The sequence below is a fragment of the Hibiscus syriacus genome, unplaced genomic scaffold, assembly GCF_006381635.1.
Source record: "Hibiscus syriacus cultivar Baekdansim isolate YM2019G1 unplaced genomic scaffold, ASM638163v2 tig00111007_pilon, whole genome shotgun sequence".
NCBI classification, from domain to species: Eukaryota; Viridiplantae; Streptophyta; class Magnoliopsida; order Malvales; family Malvaceae; genus Hibiscus; species Hibiscus syriacus.
This window is the reverse complement of record NW_024062950.1, coordinates 2,643-18,417: the sequence shown is the minus strand read 5'-3', so window position 1 is coordinate 18,417 and position 15,775 is coordinate 2,643. Positions and strand designations below refer to the sequence as shown.

The window sequence follows — 15,775 nt, the reverse complement described above, 5'->3', positions numbered from 1 at the left end:
GTTTCGCTAAGTTTTTAACGACGATGTACCAAAACGACAAAAAGTAAATGTTAAGTATGATTATGAAACAAATGAAATTTTAAGTATTAAAACAAAACAAATAATTTAGGTACTAAACATATAGTTTACCCACTATTTTTATATAATTTGCATATTCCAATGGATCTACAGACAGAAAGCAGCCAAAAACACCGATCATGAAAATCAAAATAAGGTGATATAAATGGTTGTTACGGTTCTTTGATGGCATCTTCTGTGTAACAGCTGAAGCGTATTTTAGCAAAACACATAGGGTTTGAACTCCGAAGTCTGGTATTGTGTGATTTGCAGGCAGCTTTACACTAGAATCTTCATTTCTCATCTATGGCTTCCTTGAGGAACTTAATTGGTATACAGCCTTATTTGCTCATTTTCATTATATACTTCTTCTTCATCATCACAATCTTGAATGAACATTTAACGCTTTTTACGTGATCTTGATTAAGATTTTCTTAAAAAGAAAAGGTTTAAGTATAAGAGAACAACATGGGCCATTCAATTCTGTTTTAATGCAGACAATATGCTTGTACTCTATCTCAGTGTTTTCCTGTTGGAAGTTCTCTTCCAAATGTTCATGTCTCTCACCTTTGTTTTGGCTTTTTCGTATATGAAAATAATATGCTAATTCTAAATCTTGCGATGGATATACAGGGGGGTACTCTTTAATTTGTGAAGGGAAACTGGATTTCGGTTCTTTTTGCATTCAAAGAACCATCATAGATGTCGTAAACCTGGTGTTCCTCTTTGTTTTCTATCTACTTTTGTTTGTATGTTCTGTCGGAAAACAGCACCGTAGAGTTGTTAACCGGAAGGACAATATCTCCATTGTTGTATCCATTTGTTGTACTCTTGTTAGTGTTCTGCATCTTAGTGTTGGTTTGTGGAATCTAATAACAAGAACTGATGGATTTAATAGCTTGGCCTGGTTGGTTGAGCTTGACAGGGGATTGATTTGGATTTCATTATCAGTTTCATTGCTTGTTCGAACAACGAAACCGGTTAAGATTCTCGTCTTCGCTTGGTGGGTGTCGTTCGCATTATTGGTTTCTGTTCTTCATATCGAGGTTCTATTTAGAACACACCGGATCGAAATATTCGACGTTGTTCCATGGCCGGTGAACATCTTGCTGCTATTTTGTGCCTTTAGAAACTTTATTGATTTGAGCAAGGAAAATGAGAGTCTATCAGAACCTCTATTGGAGGAAAAGGAAGAAAAAGAACAGATTGAACTTTGTGAGACCAATTTCTTTAACAAATTGTCATTTTCTTGGATTAATCCTTTGCTTTCAAGGGGTTATTTGAGACCCTTAACCCTTGAAGACATCCCTTCCATTAGTACAGAAGATGAATCCAATGTGGCATACCAAAAGTTTGCTTATGCATGGGAGTCGCTTACAAGAGACAAAAGCTCAAATGATGGGAGAAACCTGGTTCTTAGGGCCATAACAAAAGTGTACTTTAAGGAGAACATATTTATAGCAATTTGTGCAGTTTTTAGGACAGCTTCAGTTGCAGCACTGCCTTTATTGCTCTATGCTTTTGTAAGTTATTCGAACCAGGAAGAGGGAAACCTGCTGGAGGGTCTTGTTTTACTAGGATGTCTCATTGTTTCAAAGGTTGTCGAGTCGTTGTCGCAGAGGTATTGGTTTTTGCTTCGAGGAGGTCCGGAATGAGGATGAGATCTGCATTAATGGTGGCAGTATATCAGAAGCAGCTGAAGCTTTCGAGTTTAGGAAGGCGGAGACATTCTGCAGGGGAGATTGTGAATTACATAGCAGTAGATGCTTATAGAATGGGAGAGTTTCCATGGTGGTTTCATTTGACTTGGAGTCTCGTATTGCAGCTTTTCATGTCTATTGGAATGCTTTTCTCAGTCGTTGGTGTCGGTGCCATACCCGGCATAGTCCCTCTTGTCGTATGCGGATTCCTTAATATGCCATTAGCGAAGATTATACAAAAATTCCAATCTCAATTTATGATCTCACAAGATGAGAGATTGAGAGCCACTTCTGAAATATTAAATAGCATGAAGATCATCAAGTTACAGTCCTGGGAGGCGAAATTCAAAGGTTTGATCGAATCCCTACGTGGCAACGAGTTCAAATGGCTTTCTAAACAACAGTTTGTGAGGCCTTATGGCACCGTTTTCTATTGGATCTCCAACCATTGTTTCTTCAGTTGTCTTTATGGGATGTGTTCTATTACGGAGTGCCCCATTGAATGCTGGAATCATTTTCACAGTCCTTGCAACTCTAAGAACCATGGCAGAACCTGTTAGAATGTTACCCGAGGCACTTGCGATTCTTATACAAGTCAAAGTTTCGTTCGACAGAATCAATGCTTTTCTGCTTGATGATGAACTCGGGAATGATGAAGTAAGGAGATTTCCCCTGCAGAATTCTGATAAAGTGTAATAGTAGAAGCAGGCAATTTCAGTTGGGTTCCTGAAATAGCAAGTCCAACGCTTAGAAATGTTGAGTTGGAAATAAAAAGAGGGCAAAAGATCGCTGTTTGCGGACCTGTCGGGGCAGGAAAATCCTCAATCTTGTATGCAATGCTGGGAGAGATACCGAAACTTTCAGGAACTGTGAGTTGCAAAACAAATATTCCTACTAGTACATATACTAAACATCATATCTTCTTCACTTATTTAGTTCTTTTTCCATTAACTTTTGTTGATAGGTTCACATGTTTGGATCCATTGCCTATGTTTCTCAAGTTTCTTGGATCCAGAGTGGGACGATTCGCGAGAACATACTCTATGGCAACCCAATGGATGCAGACAAATATGATAAGGCGATCAAAGCTTGTGCTCTGGATAAAGATATCAATAGTTTTGATCATGGCGATCTCACGGAAATAGGTCAGAGAGGGATTAACATGAGTGGAGGGCAGAAGCAAAGGATTCAACTCGCTCGAGCTGTCTATAACGACGCTGATATCTATCTTCTTGATGACCCTTTCAGTGCTGTTGATGCACATACAGCTTCTGTTTTGTTCAATGTGAGAAAGCTTCATTTGATACAATGATTATTAATTTTATTTTGCAGCATAATCAAGTTAGCTTCTTATGACTGCAGGATTGTGTAATGAAAGCTCTAGAGAATAAAACTGTCATCTTGGTGACTCATCAAGTGGAGTTTCTCTCGGAAGTTGATAGAATTCTGGTAAATACTAAGTGCTGATTTACGTTTATACTTTCTTCATCTATCGATGTGATTTTCCGGTTTGTCTAAAGGCTGGTTTTTTCTTTTTGGCTTAGGTTATGGATGGTGGGCAAATTACTCAATCAGGAAGCTATGAAGAGCTACTAATGGCTGGGACAGCATTTGAGCAAGTTGTGAATGCTCATAGAGATTCCATAACAGCGTTGGGTTCTTGGAACGATGAAGGTCGAGGAGAGTCTCAAGGGATATCTCCTGAGATGTCTAATGTATGTTATCCAACTAAACAGAACAGTGAGGGAGAGATCTCGGTGAAGGGTCCATCTGGAATACAATTAACACAAGATGAAGAAACGGAGATTGGTGATGTTGGGTGGAAGCCGTTCATGGATTATGTTTCAATCTCGAAAGGATCTGTTTATCTATCTTTAAGCATATTAACTCAGTCTACCTTTGTTGTTCTTCAGGCTGCTTCGACCTACTGGCTGGCATTTGCTATTCAAATGCCTAACATGACCAACAGTATGTTGATAGGAGTTTACACTGGAATTGCCACACTTAGTGCCGTTTTCGTGTTTTTTAGATCCCATTATGCTGCTCATCTAGGATTAAAAGCTTCCAAAGCCTTCTTCTCTAGTCTCAACAATGCCATCTTCAAAGCTCCAATGCTTTTCTTTGATTCAACTCCTGTTGGGAGGATTCTGACCCGAGTAAGATCGACTATGGATAAGCAAGGAGTTAACATAATGTTTCACGTACCCTTTGTTCTTTTCCTAAGATACTAAATTTTGTTTTATATAAACTCTTGCAGGCTTCATCAGATATGAGTATTCTTGATTTCGACATACCGTTCGGGATAATCTTTATGGCAGCCGGTGCAACTGAAGTCATGGCAACAATTGGAATCATGGCCTCTATTACATGGCAAGTTCTCATAGTCGCTGTTCTTGCTATGGTAGCAGTATACTACATTCAGGTGGATGCATTTTCGTTTCACTCGTTTTTCTCGATTCTCATTTGCAGCCAAGGTGAAAGGGCTAATATCTTTGTTCATCAAACTGCAGGGGTATTATATGTCCTCTGCAAGGGAACTCATAAGAATTAATGGTACAACGAAAGCTCCCGTTATGAATTATGCAGCCGAGACATCGCTCGGAGTGGTCACAATAAGAGCTTTTAACATGGTGGATAGGTTCTTTAAAAATTACCAGAAGCTTGTTGACAAAGATGCCACACTTTTCTTTCTTTCTAATGCAGCCATGGAATGGTTAGTTCTAAGGATCGAAGCACTTCAAAACCTTACTCTATTCACTGCTGCATTTTTACTTCTCCTCCTTCCGAAAAACCAAGTCACACCAGGTAAATATAATTTGTATTGAACAATCTTTATGGCAAGTAGAGAATGTTCAAAGCCATTAATATTGGAAATTTCGACCTGCAGGACTTGTTGGACTATCTCTCTCTTATTCTTTAACACTGACCGGCACACAAATTTTCACATCTCGTTGGTACTGCAGCTTATCGAACTACTTGATTTCGGTTGAAAGGATAAAACAGTTCATGTACATACCTGAAGAACCTCCAGCAATTATAGAAGATAACAGACCACCATCTTCTTGGCCCTCTAAGGGTAGAATAGAATTGCAAGAACTGAAGGTAAATTAAAGAATCCAAACTGGAAAATGATTCAAAGGGTGCATATTCTTTGAACCAAGTCCATGTCTTGTATGTTTTCATACAACTAATTCATGTTAGTCGTTTCGATGCTTTGTTTAGATAAGATATCGTTCGAATGCTCCGTTGGTTCTTAAGGGAATCTCTTGCATTTTCAAAGAAGGGACAAGAGTAGGAGTAGTTGGACGGACCGGAAGTGGAAAAACTACGCTCATAAGTGCCTTGTTCCGGCTAGTAGAACCTGCAAGTGGGAAAGTTCTTATAGATGGACTTGATATATGCTCTATGGGACTGAAGGATTTGAGAATGAAGCTTAGCATCATTCCTCAAGAGCCAACTCTATTTCGAGGCAGCATTCGAACTAACTTAGACCCCTTGGGCCTCTATTCAGATGATGAAATATGGAAGGTGAACCAACATATGATGAATGTTAACATCAAAATGTTTCCCAACAATGAACTTTTCGAATTTACGCCAATATTCTTGTGGCAGGCCTTGGAGAAGTGTCAACTTAAAACAACAATCAGTGGTCTGCCAAACAAGCTGGATTCATCTGGTGAGTTGAAATTTAGCAACTATTTACTTAATGCCTTTTGGTAGATTATCTTTCAGCCATCGTATTGACCGAAAACTATTGTTATGCCGTTGTTGTTGTTGGATTGACAGTGAGTGATGAAGGTGAAAACTGGAGTTTGGGGCAGCGGCAACTCTTTTGCCTTGGGAGAGTTCTCTTGAAACGAAACCGAATCCTGGTGCTGGATGAAGCCACTGCGTCAATAGACTCTGCAACTGATGCCATTTTGCAAAGAATTATCAGAGAAGAGTTCTCAAATTGCACGGTGATAACAGTGGCTCATAGAGTTCCAACTGTTCTAGACAGTGACATGGTCATGGTACTCTCCTATGGTAAATCTCTTGGTTCCTGCTTCTAATGTCAATCAGTGATCCCAGCTAAAATCAAATTACTGCGACATTGAAATTCGAATCCCGGAATATACAACCAATCAAATGAATTCAAACACTGAATGATTATTAATATCTGCAGGTAAATTGCTGGAATACGATGAGCCCTCGAACCTGATGGCGACAAACTCTTCCTTTTCTAAGCTGGTAGCTGAATACTGGTCAAGTTGCAGGAGAGATTCATATAAAACTTTGGAAATTATCAGTGATATGAGCGAATATTGGCTTGAAAATAAGATCAAACATGTAGTGTTATTATCAAATATAAGTACATCAAGAATATAACCTAGCAACATGCCACGATGCAGAAAAAAAGAGAGTAAAAACTATTGCATTCCGAGTGTATGAAGAGTTGTGAATTAAATTTGTGAGGAATCTATCAAACCGTATGCTGCTGCTTGATTTCTGATAATATTTATCTCCATCATTTCTCTAATGCCTGCAGCAGCGTACCACTGCCCTGCTTCAGAATCCATGTTATACAACAATATATATGGAGCTGAGCTTTCGTATTCATATTTGTATTAACACGTGTCAATATGTAACGTACGTCTCTCTTTCCGGACAAAGTTAACAAGATTTTCCGTATGCTTGAAGTTGGTACATGTTTTTTCCTTTTTTTCATTCTAGTCTCTAACAACATTTCTTTTGTAACGATTAACAGTAAATCACAACACATCCATTGAAAATACGAGTTTCTTTCCTAGCTAGTCTAGTGGCGTATGCAAATAAAAATAGGAAATGTTATGTCCCATTTTGAATTCAAATGATAGTACATGAGGTCTTGTATGAATTATGTATATGATTAAGGCAATGTTTATGGTTTGATGGTGGGATTTTGGTGATATGGTATGATAAAGGTCTGTATAGGTGATGATCATGCATGACATTTGAGTAAGTAATGCTAAGTATAATATGAACATGTATCATGAAGTTTGGTATGTTACATGTGTTTGAAATTACTTGATGATTTTGGTATGTCTTGACATGTCAATCTCTATTAATATGATATGCCCATTATGCTTTGGTTGCTCTCTAAGAACGTTTGGTTGCATATGAGGCAATTGGTGCATTGTAGTAGGCATAATTAATATGCTAGTATAGCATAAATTGCATAAAATCTACATGACATTTGTGATTCTTTGCCAAATATAATTTTGATGACTAGACGTGTTTCTATATCACATTTCATGTATATAACATGTTCATGAAGATTGCATTCCATTTAGATATAAATTGGACATAATAGGAGTTGATTGAACAAATGAGTAACACCTAGTTCGTCGACCACCCAGTTGTCGCTATCACAATCGATTATCGTCTTGTCGAAATCCATAATCACAACAATATTTGAAGCAGCCATGTCAGAGTAGATGAATCTAAAGAGAAACTTTTCAGAGAGACAATGAAACACACAGGAAATATATTAGTCGAGAGAGAAGGACGGCGGTTTGACTGAGGTTAGCAACTTTATGTGATTTTCTTGAGATTTGCAACTTTAAGTGATTTTCTTGAGACTGAAGGAAGAGTTATTTATAGGTAAATGATAATGACCTAATGATGGACGGCTCTGATATTTATGGCAATATTTAAGTATTGTTTATGATCTAGTTGTCTTGGTTCCCACGAAATTTAATCATGTTTAAAACTATTATTTTTCTGAAGGGCTAAACCTGGAATTTTACTAATTTTTCAACTGGATTCGTTCGCGGTAGGGTGATCAAACTATTCAATCCAACGTGGTGTCATTGTGTGAAGCATGCAAATAGTAGTATGTAGTCTGTACTCTGTACCCTTTCATACCTATAGGTATAATATTTAGTATTTTATTTTTAAAGAGCTTTATTACAAAGGACATCTTTAAATTACGTCTAAATTGTAAATTGCTTACTAAAGTTTAAAATATTTTAATTTGATTCCTTAAAACATTAGTATCGGAATCAATAGATCATTTCATTAGTTTAAGCTAAAGACGGCGGAAGAGGGCAGAGAGTGGCCTTGTGCCCTTGTTCACTCCGAATGGAATATTTTTTTAGGGGAGATATAAATGTATGTTCACAATACAACTCAACACAAAAATCCCATGCCCACCCAACCAGGGCCGTGGCAGGGTTTTCAGGGGGTCTGTACAAATTCTTAAAAAGGGGCCCCTATTTTCTAAATATATTCGATTTCGGGGCAACAATAGTGGCATTTTCTTGACAAACGCCGCGATAGATCCATCTATAATGGCGTTTTTAATAAAGCCGCATAATAGTGGCATTTTTTTAAAAACTTCGCAATAGGTCCATCTATAGTGGCGTTTATTGGAAAAACGTGTTGTAGTTTGAGAAAATTAGAGAAGAACGCAAGAATGAGGTAATAGAAAAGAGAGAAATTTAGAGAATAGAAAAGATACTTCATTCACAATCTGAAAATTCAATTACATCTCCTCCAGTCTTATTTAGTTACAGGGTTAAAAACGTAAATAACTTGGGATGCTCTACGTGTTTTGGGCTGAAGACTCCAACTGCTCCACAGGGTAAACGAGTTGATCTGCTTCAAAAGGTAAGTTCATCATTTCCCTTCTCGATCTTCAATCCCTAATTCCCTTTTTCAATCCTTTCCTACCTTAATCCCTAACCATCGACTTCTATTTGCCCCAATTTCTAATACATCTCCACTCATCTCCCCCGATTTCTCCTACATCTCCACGCTCATCTCCTCCAACCATCACAGTACCCGCCGCTGGAAACGATCCTTATCCCCAAGGATCAAAGCCTGGAAACTGACCTCTGAGGACAGTATAATCCTCCCACTTATCACTGGATTCATCAAGGTTTTTCATCGCACCAACAGCTGTGTGACAGGTTTATTCTGTCGATTTTTATTTCTTCTACCCAGAATCTTATAAGGCTCTATTCGAATATGACCTCTTCGTCTATGGCAGGAGGTTCCGTTGAAGCAACGACTGAATTACCTACGTGTTTCTTCAGAAGACTCACGTGAAAAACTGGGTGTAGACGGGAGTTCGCAGGTAAATCTAGTTTGTAAGCCACCTCTCCAATTCTTTCCATAACTCTGTAAGGTCCATAAAATCTTGTTGCTAACTTTAAATTCATTCGCAGGGCAAGGGAAGTTTGTCTGTACGGCTGTAATTTCAGGTAAACTGAATCTCCTACTTGAAAAGTTCTGTCTGTTCTGTTTTTGTCTGCTTGTTGCTTCATCCTATTACGAGCCTGTTCTAACTGAAACTTAACCAATTGCCTGATGTCTTCTCTGCTCTGCATTAATTCTGATATGCTTACACTGGACTGTCTGTCTGCCAGACCATTGTAGGTGGCTTATAGCCATATAGAACTTCAAAAGGTGTCAATTTTAGAGCAGTATGGTAGGTAGTATTATACCATCATTCAGCATGAGGCAACCATTTAGCCCACTGCTTAGGTTGAAAAAAACTAAGACCTCTTAGATATTGTTCTAAGCATTGGTTTACCCTTTCTGTCTGTCCATCCGTTTCAGGATGGTAACCAGTGCTAAATAGAGTCTGAGTCCCCAACTGCTTCATTAGCTCTCTCCAAAAGAGGCTAGTGAAAGTCTTATCCCTGTCTGAAATGGCCATCTTAGGTTGGCCATGAAGCTTATAGATCTGATCTAGGTATAATTTAGCCACCCAGCTGCTGTATAAGGATGTGTTAATGCCAAAAAATGGCTATATTTAGTAAACTTGTCAACCACTACAAAAATACAATTCTTCCCCAATGATGTAGGCAAGCCCTCAATAAAGTCCATAGTAATTACTTACCAAGCCTGTTGAGGAATAGGTAGAGGTTGTAATAGTCCAGGTTTGGCCATATGCTCCACCTTAGTCTGTTGACAAACTGTACAGGCTCTTACATAAGTAGCTACCATGACCTTCAACCTAAGCCAATAGAAGTAAGACCTAATCCTTTGATAGGTAGCCTGACTTCCAGAATGACCACCATAAGGTGAATCATGCAGTGTCTGAAGTATCTGTAATCTAAGAGACCCAGCATCCTCAATATAAACTCTATCCTTATATCTAAGGATACCTCTTGAATACTTCCACTTAATATCAGCATTAGGATTAACAGATAAAACTGAAATCCATTGCATAGCTATAGCATCTTCCTTATAACTTCATTCCATATCCTGAACCCAACTAGGAATGAGTAGGGTAGTACCCATAGCAAGGAACTGACCTTGATCTTCCCATTGCCTAGATAAGGCATCAGCAATAACATTTGATTTGCCTTTCTTGTACTGAATACTATAATCCAGACCCATTAACTTAGTCAATCCTTTCTTTTGAATGGAAGTAGTCAACTTTTGTTCCAAAAGATATTTTAGTGGTTCATGATCTGTTTTAATCACAAAGATTTACTCTCCAAGTAATGCCTCCACTTAGAACTGCCAAAAGTATAGCAAGATACTCTCTTTCATAAATAGAGAGTGTTGCATGTCTAGGACTTAGAGCCTTACTTAAATAGACAATAAGCCTACCCTCTTGAGATAAAACTGCACCAATGCCCCCTGAACTGGCATCTGTTTCTAAATAAAAACTCTTACCAAAATCTGGTAAGGCTAAAACAGGAGCAACACACATAGCCTTCTTCAATTCTTGAAAAGCACTCAAAGCTGCATCAGTCCACTTAAAACTTTCTTTTTAAGCATATGAGTCAGAGGCTTGCTGATTGACCCATAACTCTTAAAAAATCTTCTATAATAACCTGTTAATCCCAGAAATCCACGCAAAGACTTTAATGATTTAGGTATACGCCAATTCCTCATAGCTTCTATCTTCTTAGGATTTGTATGGCAAATAGCTGATTCTTTTTCAGTACTTCTAAAACCAGTTGTAAATGAGTAACATGATCATTCATAGAAGTACTATATACTAGTATATCATCAAAAAACACCAAGACAAATTTTCTAAGGAATGAACTAAATAATTCATTCATTAAGGCTTGAAATGTAGCAAGGGCATTAGTAAGCCCAAAAGGCATTACCTTAAATTCAGAATGGCCTTGATGAGTTCTGAATGTTGTTTTGTATATGTCCTCAGACTTAATTCTGATTTTCCAATACCCAGATCTTAGATCAATCTTTGAGAAATAAACTGCTCCATTTAATTCATCTAATAGGTCTTCAACCACAGGTATAGGAAATTTATCCTTGACAGTCATGTTATTTAACTTCCTTTAATCCACACAGAATCTCCAAGTACCATCATTCTTTTTAATAAGAAGACATGGAGAAGCAAATGGAGTCATGCTAGGCTGAATAATAGAAGTTGAAAGCATACTAGCAATCTGTTTTTCCACTTCTTCTTTCTGATTGTGTGGAAATCTGTAAGGTCTCAAATTAAGGAGATTCAGGCTTTAGAGAAATAGCATGGTCATAAGTCCTTTGAGGTGGTAAACCAGTAGGTTCAATAAAAATAGATTGATACCTCTCTAAAAGAGGTTGAAGAGCTGCTGGAATAGGTTTTGCTTCTTCAGATATAGTCAACAAAAGCACATGTCCCAAAATAGATGAGTCTGAAGCTGTCATTTTTAGTAGAGGAGCCCCTGAAATTTGCTGTAAAAAAATTAGATGGTTGTTGTCCATGTATAATAATATTTTCCCCTTGATGTTGAAAACTCAGTGTCATTTGGTTAAAATCCATCAAGATAGGACTAAATAATTTCATCCAGTACACCCCAACACCATATCACTGCCACCTAGTTTCAGGAGTCTGAAATCATATATAAAAGAATGCCCTTGCATTTGCCACTCCACCTTATTACACCTTGTTGAACTATGAAGTTGTTGTCCATTGGCTACTGTAATGGCCAAAGGATAAAGTGTAAGTACATGTATACTAGCATCAACCCACTGTGGAGTCAGGAAACTGTGAGTACTCCCACTGTCAATCAAAATACTGAGTGGTCTGCCTTGAATTGTTCCTTGAATCCTTAGTGTATTATGGCTAATGCAGCCAATAATAGCATTCATAGAGATTTCCAAACTCTCTTCTTCCTGCATCATTTGATGATCTAATTCCATAGGAGCGGTGTCAGTTGGAACAGCAAAATCTTCTTCAATCATCATATTTAAATTCCTTGTCTTACACTGATGCCCTGGAATAAACTTCTCCCCACATTTGAAACAAAGATTATTTTATCTCTTGTAATCTAGAAGATTCTGTTTAGGGTTTACAACTGTTGTGCTCTTGGTAATTACTGGTTTAGAATTAGTATTGGGGTTTGGGTAGGGTAGGGTTTTAAAAGAATGTCTCCATCTTTTGTTTTCAAAGTCAACAGATAATCCATAAAGTTTAGCATGTTTGTATGCTTCAGGCAAATTTTTAGGATCTAAAGCCTTCACCCTGTGTTTAATATCCTCCCTGAGTCCACTGATAAAGAGTGATACAAAGAAATCCTCATTTAGTGTAGGATTTTGTAATAACATATAAGGTTGTAACTCCTCAAATTTTTCTTGGTAAGCCTCAACAATCCCTTTTTGAGTCAGCTTAGTAAATTCTTCTACTATATCAGAAAAAGACTTGTCACTAAATCTATGACAAATATCTGCTTCAAATTCATGCCAAGTGACATGGTGTTTCTACATAATATACCCATCAAACCAAACCTCTGCTTTCCCAGTTAAGTACATAGTGGCTACTTCTACCCTCTGCTCATTAGGAATTATACAGAGAGAAATATTTAAGACATTTTTGAAGCCACCCCTAGGATTATCCCCTTCAAAGAATGACAAATCAATTTTAGGCCTATGCCACATAGACCCTGAACTGATGAAAGAACTTCATGGACCTCTTCTTTCTGTTTCAGACCCCAACAAAATAGGTCTAGATTCACTATTTTCACCTAACTGATTCTCATTTTTTAAGACCACACAATCATCAGGTTTTACTTTTAATATCCCAGGCTCATCCGGTTTATAAGTGAATCTGGATTTATCTTTTACCACAATCACCAAAACATGACTTTCATCTCCATCTTTAGAAGCATTAGGAGTTTGTACCTGTTCACCATCAATATTTTCCTGCTCACCCGTCCTGCCTGTTAGAATCTTTAACAACTCTTTAACATAGCCTTGATTAGTAGCCATTCTTGACTCCATTACTGTGATTCTATTTTCCTGCACTTCCCACCACTTAGGTGGATTAGTCTCGTTCCGTCCTTGCTTCACTAATGTTGTTAAATCCTCCATATGTTTCTGCAGGCCTGATAGATCAGCTTCATTCATGTTTTGATTCTTCTTTGTCATGCCCACTGTTTGCCAGAACCGAGGCTCTCGATACCAATTTGTTGTAGTTTGAGAAAATTAGAGAAGAACGTAAGAATGAGGTAATAGAAAAGAGAGAAATTTAGAGAATAAAAAAGATACTTTATTCATAATCTAAAAATTCAATTACATCTCCTCCAGTCTTATTTAGTTACAGGGTTAAAAACGTAAATAGCAAAGGTGTCAGCTGGCTGTCCTTGTAACAATTATAACTGACCAATATTCTCTTTATTTATTTTGTAGGTACTTGGGTTATCTGAATTGGGCTGCTCTACGTGTTCTGGGGTGAAGACTCCAACTGCTCCACAGGGTAAACGAGTTGATCTGCTTCAAAGGGTAAGTTCATCATTTCCCCTTCCTGATCTTCAATCCCTAATTCCCCTTTTTCAATCCCTTCTCCTGCCTTAATCCCTAACCCTCGACTTCCATTTGCCCCAATTTCTAATACATCTCCATGCTCATCTCCCATCGATTTCTCCTACATCTCCACGCTCATCTCCTCCAACCATCACAAAATGCCACTATATATATACTTTTTTGGGGCCCTGCGCAGTCGCGCAGTTTGCGCCGCCCCAGCCACGGCCCTACACCCAACACACCTTAATCCAAATCAATAGCTAAATCAAGTTCCATTCTATGCACAACCTGCTATTAATTGATCTAAACCTATTAATATTTTTACCCAGACGACGTCATCGAACCGCATTCTGCACTTATTTAACAAGCTCATGCACCGAACACTGATTCCCTTGAAAAATCCTTTCATTCATCTCCTTTCAATCAAGGTAAATAGCCGAATTCCACGCAATCTTCAACATGACAATGAGAAGGAACTTACTCTTAAGCTTTCTTATCGCCCACTCATGCTCAAAGTCCCAAGCTCCAACCCTCCTCTGCATGTTGCAAGCCTCCCGTATCTTGACCCAAATCTCTTTCGAGTACGAGCACTCAAAGAACACATGATCCCAAGTCTCCTGATCCCCTCCACGCAAGACGCAGCCCTTTTCAACTTGCATTCCAAAAGAATCAAGCCTATCCTCATAGGCAACCTGTTCAAAATGGTCATCCGAACTATCATAGAATGAAAAGTATGTCAAACCAGATTCGACCAACCATTTAGAACACGCTTTAATTTTCTTAAAAGTAAAAGGAAATGAAAAGCCAATTGGACCAACTCTGCTAATAGATAAACACTGTCATCCACACTGCCAACCATTACCCTACTAAGGAACCGACAGGGCTTGAGGCAAGGTGGTCGGTGCCGATACCCGATATTGTTTGTAACTTGCAATCGACAGAGTTGATCAATTGCGAAGATTTGTCACCGTCTCCTTCAACAACAACCATGTTGATTATCTGCAACAAAACCTTCTCCAGCTCTTTACCATCACTTCATTCATGGATCTCAGCTTTGATCAACAAAGGATTACTGCAAATTAAATCCCACCCCGAGAAATTTTTCCTTGGCATCGTATAGTCCGCCTCTCCAAGCTTTAAGGTCGGGCAGTAATCCTCACTGCCATTTCCAAGGTATATAATCTTCTTCTTCTTCTTCCTCTTCAAAAGAAGCTTGAATCCTCTCAATCACCATCCCTGTTTCATCATTATTTCACGTCAAAATCATGGGTTTTATTTATGTTTTCTGTAAAAAAATATTATTTATATACGATACCATTTGGAGGGCAGAGGCTGCAGCCATGGGAGCTTTGGGTGAAATCATGGTGAGGGAAGATCCTTAGCTTCTCTTCTTTATCGACAAAGCTAGGGTTCGTGTTGATCTCTGAGAAACATTCTCTCAATCCGAGATGTTATAGAATGATATTAAATGACTAATTTTTTTGTATTAATAATTATAGAAAATATCCTAATTATATATTTAATTTACGAATCTAATTATAAACCCTCCTTATAATTTTAAATATTTTTTATTTCTTAATAAAATTATCTGCTTTTATTTTTGTAAAAAAAAACTTTGGTATGTCCCACAAATTAAGACAACTTCAAGTTTATTCAGCCAACCATAACTGCTTCCAGCGCTACACGTACATATTTTAAGTTATTGTAAATACAATTCTAAGACACTTGTTGTCACACAAAAAATTTATTTGAAATTTATTTCAAATTAATTAATTGTTTTTTAAAGTAAACTATAAATTTTTAAAACTTTTTAGCTAAATTCGAAAGTTTGAGAAATTCAAGGACTAATCTTATAATTTATCTGTAACACCCCCAACCCGTATCCGACCCGGATACGAGTCCGAAGTGTCACATTGACTTTTTAAACATTCATTCGTATAAAATAGTGGGTAATTTAAAACTTTGATAACATTTAATTTATTTCAAAGCGTTTACAACAGATATCAGAGTTCATACCATTTATATCTTTAGACTACATGCCAACTACACTCTGTAAATAGTACATACATTTTCTGATCTGACATTTGGTAAGGAAAACTGACCTGTCTTGCTCCGCATTACTCTTTACTCTTCTCGAAACCTACGCGTGAAACAATCACACGCTAAGTCGAAGACTTAGTGAGGCATAACGACTTATAATGCACTTTAAAACATATATCGATACATGCATGTTCTTTTCTATCATGTTATAGCAATTCCATGCATTCTTCGTATCCTATAAAATCATA

At 37.7% G+C, this 15,775-nt stretch overlaps 1 pseudogene; it reads left to right on the top strand.

Annotated features, from left to right (window-relative positions):
• The first annotated feature begins 221 nt into the window (after positions 1-221).
• On the top strand, positions 222-6,166 carry LOC120149547 (annotated as a pseudogene).
• Positions 6,167-15,775: the final 9,609 nt, after the last annotated feature.